General features: G+C 43.3%; 1 long non-coding RNA gene across 1 annotated transcript in view; it reads right to left on the bottom strand.

Moving 5' to 3' along the window:
* Nucleotides 1-4,400: 4,400 nt before the first annotated feature.
* Nucleotides 4,401-8,197, bottom strand: part of LOC115067838 — an 11,688-nt gene continuing 7,891 nt past the window's right edge. Inside the window, exon 3 of the long non-coding RNA XR_003847208.1 lies at nt 4,401-5,873. This is a non-coding gene — a long non-coding RNA (uncharacterized LOC115067838). The remainder of the gene's footprint in view (nt 5,874-8,197) is intronic.

Raw genomic sequence — 8,197 nt, 5'->3', positions numbered from 1 at the left:
CAAGCCTGACAGCCTAGTTCAGTCCCTGGAACCCACGTGGTAGGAGAGAGCCAGCTTCTATAAGTTGTCTTCTGACCGAAGTAAATGTGTCAGGACATGTACAAACACATGCATGTACACACATACAATTAATTAATTAATGTTTTTGAAATTTTAGAGTAGAAGCCAGCAAGATTCTGTCTCAAAAGAAGAGGGAAAAAGGGCTGGAGAGATGGCTCAGTGGTTAAGAGCACTGGCTGCTCTTGGAAAAGACCCAGATTCAAATCCCAGCACCCACATAGCAACTAACAACCATCCATAATTCCAGTTCCGGATGATCTGACGCTGTCTTCTGGCCTCCACAGCCACTTCATCACACAGATGCTACACAGCACAGGTGCATAACACTCATACACGTAAAATAAAAACTATTTTAAAAAAGAAAAAAGATTGGTTATTAGGAGGCTGGGAATACAGTGCAGTTGGTACAGTACCCTCTTAGTGTGTACAAAGTCTTGGGTTCAGTCCTCATCACAGCACAAACCAGGTGTGGTGATATACCCTGAAATTCCAGCATTCAAAAGGTGGAGGCAAAAAGGTCTAAGTTCAAGGTCATTCTTGGTTACATAGTGATTTTGAGACCAGTCTATAAACAAGGTAAGTCTTTACGAGACCCTGTGTGAAAAAAAAATTAAAGAATTTAGTATTAGTTATTTATGTGATACCTGACAAAAATCAGCTGAAGGAAGGAAGGGCTTATTTTAGCTCATGTTTTAAGAAGTCTATAGAGCAGAGAAAACGAGGTGTCAGGGGCTTGGGACAGGTGGCCAGTCACACCGTGTCTTCAGTCAGGAAGCACCTTCTTTTTATTCAGTCAGGGACCCCAACCCATGGAATGTTGCCACCACACCCAGAGTGGGTGCTCCCTCTCAGTTAAACCTTTATGGAAACACCCTCACAGACATGCCCAGAGGTTTGTTTCCTAGGTGATTCTAAAGTCTATTAAGTCGACAGCCAAGATTAACCACCAAAAACTGTTTTTCAGTTTGCTTCTTTTGTTATTTTTGTTAGGATGCCAGGCATGATGGTCACATTCTTTACATGTCACAGTGGAGCCAAAAGTATGCTTATTTAATCCTTTACATATCCTCTCTGTATTTCAGTGAAAACAAGTTAATTCTTTTTTCCATCAGCTTCTATGTTTATGGTTTCTTCCAGTAGTTATCAAAAGATGCCTTGTCTCAACAGGAGTTTGAATGGTTGAATGGGACTTTTATAACAACACAAAACTGATTATGTCATCTGCTGAAGACCTTAATGGGGCTCTCTCCACTTGCAGCTAGGATCACCAACTTCTGGCTTGTCAAACTATCCCTGTTTTAAAATACTAAGTAGAAAATCCCTCCTCAGCACCCACTTGGTATATACCTCCTGCCTCTCACTCACTCATACACTCAGGTCTATCCACTCTCTACTTACCCCAGCCCTACTCCCATTAACTGCATCCAATACCCACTCCTTGACTTACCCCTTCCAGATACCTTTTCACTTCATACTTTTATATAGCCTATTTTCAGGTCTCAGCTAAGAAGTTTCTTCCCTCAGAGTCTCTCCCTCAGTCTGGGTATAACGTGCTCTATGCTGTCATATAACTAATCACATTCTCCACCTTCTCACTAACTTGAAATCAGTGAGGAAAAGAATCTTGTGGTTCCCTTTTACTGTTTAAGCCCTCTACCTTGAGCAGTTTCTGGCAGATGCTTGTTAAATGTTTGTATGTGGATGATGAGTTAGTGAAGGACAAACAGATCTTCACGTTCTTAGCCATTTCAATGGGCCAAGTAGGCAAGCTTCTTGTGTGCTTGAATACTGTATCACGATCCTAGTTTGAGACCTAGGAAGAAAGTGTGGAGATATTTTTCTTTGTGCCTCAGAGTAAAGCCTGTTTTCTAAATCCAGCATTTTCCAGCTTATATCATACCTGAAGAAATGTTGACTCCATTGAATTTCCCTGCCACCCCTTAGAGTAGGTGTCAACAGATAGGTTAGGTTGCCAGAAACAGATACTAGGATAGAGATTCTTTTTTTTTTAAAGATAGAGATTCTTATGCATGAAATGTGTTGCTCTCAGAAACAATGAATGAGAGATCAGGTCAGGGCCAGAGGTGTGAGTTCTAAGGGAGGATGTGGGTTCAGCTAGAGTGAAGGTCCAGTCTCATCCCACAGGGAGGTCAAGACACAGACTGCTCTGCTTTATGACAGGATGACTGGACCTTTATACCCCCAAATTAGATAGTAATTGGTTATAGACTGACTCAAGATAAGAAGACAAGGGACAGGATGGGAGGGGAGGGAAAGAAAACAGAGAAAAAGAGAAGAGAAAGCATGAGTGGACAGGCGAGTAGGAGGATTGGGTATAAACTCCCAGGCACTTCCCTGTAAAGGTGGTGCCCATCAATGCAGGGTCTCCCTGAGAAGGAAGAAGCTATGAGCTATACAGTCGATATGCACAGCATCTAGGGGTTATTGCAGGAGCCAGATTATGGAGGCCTGGGCAGACTGCCAAGACCACACACTGGTGTCCCCCAGGTAAGCTGATGGGAAGAGAACAAGCAACCTGCCCAGGGTTCTGCAACTACTGACCAGAAGAATCAGGCCTCAGGCCCAGACTTAGGGTCCGAAATCTCTAGCTCTTATCTGTTCAAATTCAGCCCCATCTATCATCAGAGGTTGGTTCACTGTTTCATAATCTGGCTCATTTCTCAGAAAGCAAAACTTAAAAGTTCTCAGGGAAACAGAGCGAAGTTCTCCTTTGCCTGCACAGCCACGGGAGGCAGAGCAAGGAGGGACAGAAAATGGAGAACGTGAGAGTACCCTGTTCCCAGTACTACAGGGCTACTGCTGACAATGACAGCACATCGAACTCTCTGCTCTGCTAGGATGGGTTTCCACAGTGCAGCTAGGGAAATCTGCCCTGTCGTAGCAGAAAATCCTGAACGACCCACATGGATAGTGAAGGTAACTGTTGTGCAGCCAGTCTGGGGTTCAGGCAAAGTGGGGAGGATAGATTTCATTTTTCATCTAGAACATATTCATGGTTGAGATCTCGAAAGCAAGACAGATTAACAAGAAACAAGCATACAAATTCATCTGTAAAATTCATTTAAGTTTTATGTAACACGAGAGTTTCAGAAACAAAGACCTAAAGACAGGGAGAAGTAGGATTGGAGAACAAAATAGCATGAGCTAAGGTGACTGGTCAGCTAAGGGACCTGAGTAAGTCTGTTTGTTCTTCTTGTCCTCCCTTTTCTTAACATCATAGACAGGCCTGACACCTAACTATCAAGATGGGTCTCCAGGGAAACGAGGGAGAAGGTCAGGGAGTGACCATCTGCTATGTCTCAGTTTTCTTCAACAAAAAACAGTTGGCATACTTGGGGGCACGTTCTGAGCTCATCAGAGCTGGCAGGCTCCAGGAAGCATGTTGGAGTAGGAGGTGCTTTCCTGGACTGAGTCATGTGGCGCCACTACTGTCCGTTTTCTGTTCTTGCAGGTGACAGGTCACAAAGAAGACCCTCAAGGAAACAGACTTCTATAGCTAAATGTCCCCGAGACAGGCGGAGAGCCCAGCCTAGCCAGAAGGAGTGGGTCACAGGAAGCCCCAGGCCAGGGTCTTCTAGGAAAAAGCAGACAGACCGTGGGAGCTGCCACAAAGGGCTGTGGGAACAGAAGCCATGCAAGGTGGAGAGGTCTTCCAAGGGAAGGAGGAAGAAAGGCCAGAGGGCATCCCTCAAGGAGCAGAGAACACCTCCAAAGAAGGAAAAGGAGGTTCTGAGGAAGGAGACATGCGATCAGCCAAAGAGACCCAGGTATGCTCTGGGTCTGACTGGGATGCTCTCCCTCTACTCTGCTGCCCTCTTCTTGCCCCTGTGAGGAGTTCGTGTCTCTTCCTTTGAGTTAGCCCCTACTCTTGCCCCTACTTTCATAGCCCATCACAGGTGGGGTGCCCACAGTGCACTGTCCATTATAGTGACCCGTGTTACAAGTGAAACTCTGAATCTGCAGAGGTGACCTAGTGACAGGGTGAGATAAGATATGAAGTCTCCTGAACTTCAGCTGCTGGCCCACTATCACTCTCGAATAGAGGAGCTGAAAAAAAAATGACACTGTATTTTGTAATCATCAAGCCGCTTATGCATACTCCTTTCCCTACATAGATCTTTTCTCTTCTAGAAACATGACATTGGTTAGAATTTCAAGAGTTCTCCTACCTTAGGGCTAAAGAGAGGACTCAAAAGTTAAGAGCACTAGCTGCTCTTGCAAAGGACCCAAGTTCAGTTCCCAGCACCCCCATGGTAGCTAACAACCATCTGTAACTCCAGTTCCAGGGGAATCCGATGCCCTCTTCTGGCCTCCTCAGGCATTGTATGACACAGGTGCACTTACATACATACAGGCAGTACATTCATACACATAAAATACATTTTTAGAAAAAGAGTTCTCCCACCTATGAAATTATAGGATTTGGGTATTTGAATAATTTTTGTGGGGTCCTTTTTTCCATTAGCACAAGCCCTTGTAGAATAATGGGCAGACAGAGTATAGCATCTGCAAATGAGGATTCCTTTCCATTTTGTTGCTACCAATTTTAATGACTTGTTTTTGTCACTCATTGGAGATGGTCTATGACTTACTTCTTGGGATGTTTTTGGAATCCCCTGGAGTAATGGACAGGGAAGTTTTTGAAGCAGCCGTGAGAAATTAAGGTTGTGATAAATAGTTAATGTTGCTGGGTTCCAGCATGCTGTCTTTGCTCACACTGTTAACATAGTTGTTAGAACCAAAGCCTGGGTCCTAGTAGCCATAAGACACAGGCTTTGCTGCCTGTCCTTAGTAGCCAATTAAACAAACAGATAATAGTGAAAAGCAGAGAAAGGAGATCTAGTCAATGTGGTTACATTGGGACGAAGAATAGAGAGGTCCAATGACCCAACCCCCCCAAGTCCATCATAGGGCCCTGACATGAAGTGTTGTAGCCCAAAAATTACTCATTTCTCCAAAAAGAGTGGGTGACGCAGGGGCACCCTGGAAAAAGGGTAGCGCCTCGGCCATTTTTTGGAACTCAGAGTGAAGCGTGTGGCTGGCAGGGAAGCAGTGAAGGGCTCCGCCTGGCAAGATGAGGTGCTCAGACTGCAGCACAGCACACGAAAGCTGATGGAGACTAAGGGCAGGGCTTGAATGGCACGTGGGTTATGAGAAGCTGTTTCTTTGAAGGTCAAGCCATTAGGGGGTGGAGCCAATGCCATATTGGGCAAGTGGAATGCACACGGAGCAAGAGAGACCAGGCAGGGGCTGAGAGGGGCCCGTGCATTTCAGACATGGAAAAGGAAAAGTCTATAAGAATCTGAGTTTTTGTAAGTCACCCTCCTCCCAAATGTCATAGAAACTATGCAAAATTCAAATAGGATGTCTTATGTTGGTTTGTTAGCCCTGGGGGCCTCAGAGGGCACAGGCGAGAGTCTCCTAAGAAGGGAGGAAAAGGGGAAAAAAATTGGCAAAACAGATACAGATTTAAATAAAGGGCAAGGGGTATGCATATCTAAGCAGTCATGGTCAAGGTGTGGTCCGAGCAATCATCAGTGTTTCAGGACCAATCTCTTCTGCAAGGTGGTCTGACAAGATGGCAGAACTCTGTGAAATCTCTTCCTAGGAGACAAGTTCCTTCTCTGGTGGGCTCCACCTCCCAGCATGAGATTCCTGGGAAATTCCAATTCCCTGGAGTCTATTTTCAATAGTCTGATGGCCAAATGAAGAGGTACAACTGGTTCTTTAGAATATCTTCACTTTCACCAGGAAGGTTCTAAGTCCCCTCTTGAGGTAAAATATATCTGTGTCTGAAACAAATATCATAAACATAATATAAGCAGGAGCCAAGATTAGAAGTACCTGGCCTCCCTCTGGCCTCTCTCTGACAGAGGGGCTGAGAGCCCCTGGATCCTGCCTCCACATGGTGGTGAGCTTCCCCTAATTGCGCCATACCGATCCCCTTACCTGGGATTTTGTGAGGTCCCTCCTAAGATCCCAGGGCAGATCTGACTTTGGTAGGTGAAGACTGAGACCCTAGCAGACAACCTGAGAGGGTGGACTGCCTGAGAGCCTAGATACTGCCTCCATGTGGGGAAGGAAGCCTGGGTGTACCTGACTGGAACCTGAATTGGGCTTCTGTGGGTATTCCTGAATAGCTGATCTGAAGACATCAGTTCCCTCCAAAATAAAACCTGAGAGAACCTGAACCCTGTACCAACCAGCTTTACATAACCAATAAAGAAAGAATCTAAGCACCCAGGTAATACAAACAGAAGCATACTTCAACTTAATTCTCATATCAGAATCATAAACAAAAGAAATTCACACACCAAAATCACAGCAAAAGAATAATAAAATGGAAAGCCAAAACACTATGTCCCTACCAAAACCATGAATCCTGTAGAAGAGTTCTACAAGGAGAGCCCCCAAGAGATAACCCAGGACAATGAATTTAAAAGAACAGTCATAAACATGATCAAGGAATTCAATGAAATTTAAAGAACACATGAACAAAGAGCTCAAAGAAGATAGGGATAAATGTCTGAAAGAATTCGCAAAAGAGATGGAAACATTGAAGACAACTCAGGTAGAAATGAAGAAGGAAATGCAAAACTCAATAAGCCAACTTGAAACAACAGGGGAAAGCCTCACCTCTAGAATGAATGAAATGGAAAACAGAATATCAACACTCACTAGAGGATAAAGTTGAAGAATTAGACCATTCAAGCAAAGATTATGGAATATTTTAAAAAACACAGGAATGGAATGTGCAAAAGATGTGGGACACCATGAAAAGACTAAATCTACAGATCATAGGAATAGAGGAAGAAGAATTTCAGGTTAATGGTGTTGACCAGATCTTAAACAGGATTGTAGGAGAGAGTTTCCCACAATTAAGGAAGGACATCCCCATACAAATACAGGAAGCACATAGAACACCAAATAGACAGGATCAGAAAAGGAACTCCCCACAACATATCATAGAAAAAACACTAAATTTACAGAATAAGTTTACGCACCTTTCAATAGTGGCACTAAATGTCAAAGGCCTCAACTCCCCTGTCAAAAGACACAGACTGGTACAATGGATCAAGAAAGAAAACCCATGTTTTTAATGTCTTCAAGAAACTGATCTCTTCCAGCTCTATGACCACAGATGCCAACCCAGACTACTACACCCAGCAAAAATGTCTATTATAGTCAAGGGGGAAAGAAAAATCTTCCATGACATGAAAAGCCTGAAAGAATACATGTCCACAAAACTAACCCTTCAAAGACTATTTGAAGCAATACAGACAGTGGAGAGAGAAACAACTATACCCTGGGGCAATGAAAGAAAATAAAGTTATAATAGAGGAAACACAAAATTAGGCTGAGAACACAAGCAGCAATAAAAATAACAGCAACCAGTACACATCTTTCAATAATAACCTTAAATATCAATGGACTAAACTCCCTAGTCAAAAGACACAGGCTAAGTGAATGGATTAAGAAACAAAATCCATCTCTTTGCTATCTGCAAGAAACTCATCTTGCCTTCAAGGACAGGCACTACCTTAAGGTCAAAGGACAGAAAAGAATAGTCCAAGCAAATGGCACTAAGAAACAAGCAGGGGTTGCAATTCTAATATCTGACAAAATAGACTTCAAAGTAAAACTAATCAGAAGAGATAAAGAGGGTCACTTCATGCCTATCAAAGGAACAGTTACCCAAGAAGATATTACAATCCTTAATATATATGCACAAAACTCTGGTGCACCCAAATTCATAAAAACAACACTACAGGACTTTAAGACACAGATTAACCCCAACTCAGTAATAGTAGGGACTTCATACCCCACTGTCTCCATTAGACAGGTCAACTGGACAAAGAATAAACAGAGAGACATCTGAATTAAATGATACCGTACATCAAATGGAACTAACAGACATCTTTTGAATAGTCCACCCAAGCACCAAAGAATACACTTTCTACTTAGCACCCCATGGAACACATACTGGGCTACAAAACAAACCTCAACAAACACAAAAATATTGAAATAATTCCATGCATTCTATTGTACCACAAAGCAATAAAGCTCAAAATCAACACTCGATGAAGCCCTAGGCACTACATGAACTTGTGGTGAT

Source organism: Nannospalax galili, unplaced genomic scaffold (assembly GCF_000622305.1).
Source record: "Nannospalax galili isolate Female #2095 unplaced genomic scaffold, S.galili_v1.0 scaffold707, whole genome shotgun sequence".
Taxonomy (NCBI): Eukaryota; Metazoa; Chordata; class Mammalia; order Rodentia; family Spalacidae; genus Nannospalax; species Nannospalax galili.
This window is presented reverse-complemented; position numbering and strand designations above follow the sequence as displayed.